Source organism: Symphodus melops (assembly GCF_947650265.1).
Source record: "Symphodus melops genome assembly, chromosome: 1".
Classification (NCBI taxonomy): Eukaryota; Metazoa; Chordata; class Actinopteri; order Labriformes; family Labridae; genus Symphodus; species Symphodus melops.
In genome coordinates, this window is record NC_136691.1 from 9,570,342 (window position 1) to 9,578,887 (window position 8,546).

Genomic DNA, 8,546 nt, shown 5'->3' on the forward strand with positions numbered 1-8,546 from the left:
CCACACTATGGGGCAAGAACCAATAACAAAAATGACATGTTTGACATGTATATTTATCATTTCTATCTGGGATTTTCCAGCGTTTTTTGGACTGTACAGTGCATGAGCCACAGCTGGACAAGCAGCTGCAATTACAGGGTTGTTGGCTTGCTCCATTATTACATATTATTCACTGCTGTGTAAAAATTAAACCTCAATGCCTGAAAGGTACACTACAATTTAGATAGCATGCCAATCATATCTCAACCCAGGGTATTATGTATGAATGGCAGACTATATGAGAGATTGTTGACTGTTTTATTGATTATTTGATGGTGTATAATCAGAGTTGGAGTAAAACACACAAACACTACCATTTAACAAGTTGAATGAAAAGTCATTAAGATTTAGATGCGTAGTAGTACATAGTAAACAGTCAAAAACAGCCCTTCTTTAAAAAAGCACCTAATTTACAAATAACTTTTGGCTTGTAAATAGATGTTAAGTTTTGCATAGATAGACGATTCATACAATACTTTGGCAGGTACTATTAAGACACAATAAACGATTGTCATCACAAAGGTTTTTAATCATCCATCTTTTATCCAACCCTTTATGTCTTCCAATGACCTTAATTCTGGTGTTATTCAGTCTAACATTACAGATAGCCTCTACTTTTGGTTTTCTAACCGCAGATATGTTTCCAAGTTAAAGGTTGTTTAAATTCAACATAGTATCACACAGTCATACTTCTATTGTCATAAACTTGATACAGTTCTGACGTTTTAAAAACAAACAAAATGTGCTCAAAATATGACGACTAAAAAAAAAATCAAGCTTGTTCTTTATTAAGCCTCATTTACAAAGTTTAACATGCTGAATCAAAAACATGTTCAGTTTAGTACAACAGCACTTAAACTGCAGTTATATATTTTATACAAAGACAACATGATCATCACCTGTTGCTGTTAGGAACAACTCCAGTCATTTTTACCTTTTAAATAAAATAAAAAACATGTTTTCCTTCACGGTGGACACTTGGCATTTGTAGGAAGTAGACACAATCTTTAATCCAACATGACTGCTCTGATGTCATCTCGTAAACCAGAGTGTTTGATTTATTGAGACCCAGCAGGTCTAACAGGGAAGGAGAGAGACTTAAAGTGACTTTAACTTGTTTTGTCACTGCTGTCATCATCGTTGCTTTTACTCACACTATTTGACATAGACTCCCTGCTAGAACAGATAACATTAAGTACAGAGCAGGGAATAAATAAGCAGAGAAGGACCAGACTGCCAATGACCTCTTTTCACGACTGTGGTTATTTATTCACATGGAGGTACAAGGAGAACTGCCTGCTCAAAAGTCCTCTCTTAATTTCATTAAATATTTAAAGTCACGCTCTTAACTGACCTGCCAGTCCAGATAAGAATTCACAAGGTGGTGTTAGAACAGCTTAATGCAAGTGTTTCACATATTCAGTAGCTGGAGTATTCATTGTGCTGAAAGCAGAAGATGTGCATCTTATCATTTACATGGTATTAGAGTCATAACAGGATGATGAGCTGCTCAGTACAATGGAAATCAAATTTAGATTACCCACCAGCTAATGGACATCATTGAGCCTAATGTGATTTTCTCTTTCAACCTAACTTTACCCTGGCTGATGGACAAATTGTTATTGCTTTGTCTGTGTTTGGCAACCTTCAGATCAAACAAAAATTGCTCTACTGACCCTTTTCTTTCCTTAACCAAAGTCTTTTAGTAATGCTTGTTTAGCAGAGTGTGAAGCTGAAAGGAGATAAAGCCCTGTTGCTGTCAATACCATTAAAAGTTCATTCATTGTTTATTTTGTCTTCTGATGATGAACTCTCTCTCTCTCTCTCTCTCTCTCTCTCTCTCTCTCTCTCTCTCTCTCTCTCTCTCTGTGTGTGTGTGTGTGTGTGTGTGAGCAGACATATGGCTGCCAGTATCCCGCACCACCAGGCTCATAAATCACCAATGACATCAGATAATGAATGCAGGCCTAACACAGAAGATTAGTTTGTGCCTGGTCTTATATATGAGCTCTGTGAACTGATTACAGATTTTACATTTACTGGAAAATGCATGTTCAACATCAATAACATGGTCGCCTTAGGATGATTACATTAATAAGATAAAGAGAAAGAATACTTTAATTAAGAGCATTTCCTGATTTGAGCTAAATTTAGAATTGAATATATGAAAGAGTTTTTTGTTGTAGTTTTGTATATATACACACACACACACACACACACACACACACACACACACACACATATATATACATGAGAATATAGTTTCAATTAGTTCAGCATGTGTGCAACATTTTGAATGTCCTGGGTTTCTGCTGTCTCTACTTTGCCTTCATTACTGTTCCTCGTCAGCACATCTGGGCCCCGCTGCCAGACAGATGGAGGGTAGATGAGGCCTGTCTTTAGCCTGGGGAGTAAGCCAGGTGTTCAAAACTTACTTCAGGAATATGTTAGTATGATCAAAGTCCCATAAGACTTAAGTAAGGGGGGGTTGGCAGAGGCAAAGAGACTTCAGTGACTTGTTGGTTAGTCTATATAATTGCCAAACCTAGAGGCAATATTCAAAGGCAAATGAGTCTTGTAAAGCATGCAAATGTGATACCACAGGTTGTCACACAGTGTTAAGAAAGCTGCCATATTTCAAGGTCATAAATGAAGAGTTTTCAAGAGTACCTTCGCTGTAGGATTACTTGCACCAAGACTTCTCATTAAAGAATTTACAAATTACCTGTAACAGAAAGAATTCTGTGCTTTGGACTTCACCATCTGTCTTTATCTTCACACTGAAAGTTCTATCACATTCAATGTCAATCTTTCAACATGTTTCATGTCTGTCAGTATTCAAGCAATCTCTTTCTCATTCCTTCTCACAACACACACACACACACACACACACACACACACACACACACACACACACACACACACACACACACACACTTGCATGCATATGCTCACACAATTTCACTTGAAATCCCTGCCTAAATTATCTTGTAACTCTGGGGTGCTGTGAAGCTGCCACATTGATGGGAGGGCAGAAGGGGATTGTGGGTAATTTATGTCACATTTCCAGCAGGCCGATGCCTCTTTGGACAGATAACAGCCCATAGGTTGAAGTCACAAAAAAAGGGGAAGTCATAGCACACGTTCTCTTTAAAAGCTGTACTGTACCGTATATTCCCTGAAAATAGTTCTATGTACTTCAATTGACTATTATATATTTGCATAGACGTACAAAAATTGCTCGTTATTTCTTTGTATTGGCATGACACCCACTTTCTTCCACTATTAATACACTGAGCAAGCTCTCATGGTCGATTCGGACACAAATACATGTAACGCTCTTGATAGCTTTTCGTGCAACCTTGAAGAGACTGTTAAACTTTAAGATTAGATTGAAGTTACGTTTTTTTTTTTTTTTCTGCAATTCAAATCCTTTTTCATGCACTTCTTGTTACCTCAGTACAATGCAGAAGAACCTACAAAAGTATATTGGAAGATATAACACGAAAAAAATGATTGTAAAGTCCCCATCCTGTCTCCTTTTTTTTACTGAGCTGCTTCTACCTGTTTTCTCTGGCTGAGTGCCGCTGCATATGTCGTTCCTAGGAACTACAATTGCATCATTTCTACCCTCTTCCTCAACTTCTGGTTTTCACTTTTGCTCTGCTCCAAGCTCCATTAGTCCTAGTTTCCATTTCTCCCCTATACATCCCTTTGAATTCTCATCCCTTGAATTTCTTTATTTCAGGCACTTTCTATGTTCTTCTTCTAAATTGCTAGGGTAAAACTGTGCAGTGAGTTTGTGATCTAATCTGAGCCCTCTGCTGCCTGACAATAAACCTAGTTCTCTATTCCTCCACCTTCACTTTATCCTGCAATGTTTCCCTCCTTTACTCTTACTCTACTCTTTTCTAATCTTGGATACTTTTTCTTACACATCCTGCACTTTCCCAACAGTAACAGTAGTTCTTGTTTTCCTCACATAACACCGCAACACTTCCAAGCATCAGTGTCATTTTAGGCAACACCGTGTCATTGTTTTATGGGTGCGCTTGTATTTCATTTTGGCATCTAGATGGGTAGAACAAAGGACATATTTGGGTGTGTGCTACAGCGGACAAAATAAATGGTGCATCCACATGAACAAGTAAATTCAGTCAATCGTGAACTTCATCATCCCTTCCTTGATAAATTATTTGCATGAAATGTTCAAGTATTTTTCATTTTGGAAGATCATGCTATACACAAACTCATTTTGCTAAGAAATAATGGTGTTTTACAGTTTTCTTTGTTGTGAGAGTTGAGAAAAGAATTAAAGTCAGCCAAAAAGAATTAGAGAGGGAACTAAGTAGAATGCCTTCTAAACAAAGACTTAAGCCATCTAGCCCCGTTCTAAAGAAAATCTTGAGCAATGAAAATGTTGAGATTCAAAGTTTGCCTTCTTGGGTTTATAACATTCATCCAGTGTGTTTTGAAATGTGGTATCTATGGTGTCAAAACATTATAACAGCAAATAATCCTGAGTGAACACCAGATTTCTGGGGACTTTTTTTTAAATATCTCAACAAAAGTCGGGCCTGTGTTTTTGGAAACCAATCACATCATTTTTATACTCCATGACAGGTAAAACAAATAGACGTTATCCATTTTAGACTTTACTGTCTTCTCTGACAATTTTTTTTATGCACAAGGATTTTATAGTGTACTGTATTTCAAATTCTCAAGGCTGCCAGAGAACTTGTCTTTCAACAATTCTGCTCCATGCACAAGCTTTCATTTGCACACAATGGAATAAAACATCCTCAGTCTTATATTTTACGATGTATTCCTATCTGTCAAAAATCAAACTGGCTACTGATTATCTATCACTGGGAGGACCTCCCCGAATCATACTGAATACAAAACTCCAGGCCATGAACTGTGGTGTCAGGACTGTTGTCCCTGGCTCTCACTCTCACTAACAGCTGTCTCCGCACGCTGTGATGGGTGGCTCAGCTACTTCGGCTCTGTCACGTCCGCCTCTTCACTTACGCATCACCCAAGGCTATGCCGAATATATACCTGAGTTTAGCAGCTGAACTTTGGCTGAGAAGAAAAAGAGAGAGGTGAGAAAGTTAAAGTCTATTGCAGAAAGTGTGTGTTGCCTATAGAAACAGCCACACAAACACAATTTTCGACCCCAGACGCATGTGGCAAGGCATCCAGGCCATCAGTGACTACAAACCCAGCAACTCCACCCCGATGACCACAGATGTCTCCTTCCTGAACGAGCTAAATCACTTTTATGCTCGTTTCGATAGAGACAACAAGGAGACGCAGACCACGACCAGACCTCCTGCAGACAACCAGCCCCTCTCATTCACCACCACAGACGTCCACGCTGCACTGAGCCGGATCAACGTCCGAAAGGCTGCTGGTCCAGACGGCACCCCTGGGCGCGTGCTTAGAGCATGTGTGGAGCAGCTCACTGGGGTTTTTACGGACATCTTCAACCTGTCCCTCGCCCAAGCAGCTGTGCCAGCATGCTTCAAAGCCACCTCCATTGTCCCAGTGCCGAAACACTCCAGCCCGACAGGCCTGAATGACTACCGCCCTGTAGCACTAACACCCATCATTATGAAGTGCTTTGAGCGACTGGTCCTAGCACACCTGAAAATCTGCCTCCCACCCACACTGGACCCATACCAGTTTGCCTACCGCAGCAATAGGAGTACAGAGGATGCAGTCTCCACTGCGCTGCACTCTGTGCTCACACATCTGGACAAAAACAACACATACGCACGAATGCTGTTTGTTGATTTCAGCTCAGCATTCAACACTGTCATCCCCTCCAAGTTGAACACTAAACTTGGAGACCTGGGCTTCAACACCTCCCTCCGTCACTGGATAATGGACTTTCTGACCAACAGACCCCAGTATGTTAGGTCAGGACACACCTGCTCCACCACCATCACACTCAACACAGGCGTACCACAGGGCTGTGTGCTGAGCCCATTCCTCTACTCCCTCTTCACCCACGACTGCAGACCGGTACATGGATCCAACACCATCATCAAGTTTGCGGACGATACAGCGGTGATTGGACTCATCAGCAACAACGATGACACAGCCTACAGGGAGGAGGTACAGCATCTGGCCACCTGGTGCGCTGACAACAACCTGCTTCTCAACACCAGCAAGACAAAGGAGCTCATTGTGGACTTCAGGAGAGAAAAGGGAAGCACGCACAACCCCATTCACATCAATGGGATGGCTGTTGAACGTGTCTCCAGTTTCAAGTTCCTGGGGACTCACATCACAGAGGACCTATCCTGGTCCACTAACACCTCCAGTCTGGTGAAGAAGGCTCATCAACGCCTCTTTTTCCTGAGGACACTGAAGAGACACCACCTGTCTTCAGCTGTACTGAGGAACTTCTACCGCTGTGTGATTGAGAGCATCCTAACCAGCAGTGTCACAGTCTGGTACGGAAACTGTTCTGTCACGGACCGTAAGGCGCTACAGCGGGTGGTTAAAACAGCACAGCGCATCACAAGGTGTCCACTTCCTGCCATCGAGGATGTCCAGAGGAAACGCTGTCTGCGGCGAGCTCATGGCATCCTTAAAGACTCCTCCCACCCTGCCCACAGACTGTTTACCCTCCTGCCCTCCGGTAGGTGCTTCAGAAGCCTCCGGACCAGAACCAGCAGACTGAGGAACAGCTTTTTCCCCAGAGCTGTCTCCCTACTGAACTCTACCCCCCAAACTCTGAACTCTGTCTCTCTCTCAAACTCCGCCCCCCCCCCCCCCCCCCCCTCCCCCTCCCCCCCCTCCCCCTCCCCTGCACATCACCTCACATCCTTCATCCCCCCACCACTCCTGGTCACACACACATTATTGTATTATAGTATGTCCATATCACCACTGTAAGTTATTGATCTGTATAATATGTACATATTCTGTATATTACCTGTACACTAGTATATTCATTTTCTCTGCACCTTAATCTGTATATTTAATCCTCTGTATACACTTATATTTATAGCATTTATTTATATTTATAGCATCCCAATAATCCATCCAGCCATATATACTTAATAATTCACTTTTCTTTAACCACATCTGTAAATGTTATAATCACTGTACATATTTAGCACGAACTCTTGCACTTTCTGCTTATTTGCACTTCTGGTGAGATGCCAAACCTCATTTCGTTGCACTATACTTGTATATGTGTAATGACAATAAAGTTGAATCTCTCATCTCATCTCATCTCAATACACAGTTTAATCAATGTTCACAAGGGAATGCATAATCATGATCGTTACTTTTGTCCACAACTAATTCTTGTAGAAAATGGAACAAAAAATAAAATTCAATTTGTGAACAAAGGACCTTAAAACATGAAGAAATTGTAACAGACATTGAAGGAAAAATTGGTTACTGTCTTGGATGGATCCTCATTAATACTAAGTCAGGTTGCTTTCAACAGATTTTTCCTGAAGGATATAAGCTCCTAAAGAGTCATGCCATAGAGAGTAGAGATCATCCAATTCCGTGCTGTCAGTTGTGGGGAAAAGGCTGCAGCACAAGAATGTACTTTACCTGCTGGACAATGCCACAATCAGTCCACTAAAAGATGCTGACTTTCTTTCCATGGGCGTGTAAACAGCAGCTCAAGAGCTACAAGCTTTTACGTAACAATCCTCTACAGCCCCGTGCTTCATTTAATAAACAGTCTTGTGTGGCAGCGCTGAAAATATCCTGCAGGCAGCATAGTACCATGAATGAATTTCCCTAAGTAGTTGTAGCTCTCGTATTCTCAAAGAAGAATAACAACAGAGAGCTGCTGTTCATAGTGAGGCTGGCCATTAATCAGAGCTGCAGTTTAAGTAAAACAAAAAAACAAGATTGAGTATGACTCATTGTGGATTGGATTTAGATGTTGCATGAATTTCAATTAATGCACTCCCTGATTCTGTTGTGGCAGGAGGTGAAGGGTTTCCATGCAGAATAACCTCATTCACAGAGTTATTCTGGAGCTGGTACCTGTGTTAATAAACTAGGATGTTTTTTTTATGATTAGGCCTCCATGAAGCAATATTATGCTTTCTATTTGGTACAAGCACTTTTTTTCTTTCTTTATTATTCATTTATTTTTTCTTTGCTCAAATGAATCAAGATCATCGCAACATAGCTGAAGAAGAAGCAAGAGTGTTTCCCCACAGTGCAAAATTGTTCATATCCATTAGCATGGTGTTTCAAAAGAAGGATCCATGCAAGAGTTCAGAAGAAAAGTCTTCTCATTTAGTTCTATAATGTGAGGTGGATGGCAGAAAGACAATATATGGCTTCATGTTTTACATTTGTACCGTTAGTACAGTACCTGGAAAGTTTAAGTTCAGTTTTCATTTTAAAGTGGTGTCATCAGCAGGTGCAGACTAAAATACTTTGTGGACACAACTAAAAGAGCAACAACCAGAGCTACGATGCATGTTAAAAACATGTTGAATGCTAAGCTTGGTAGC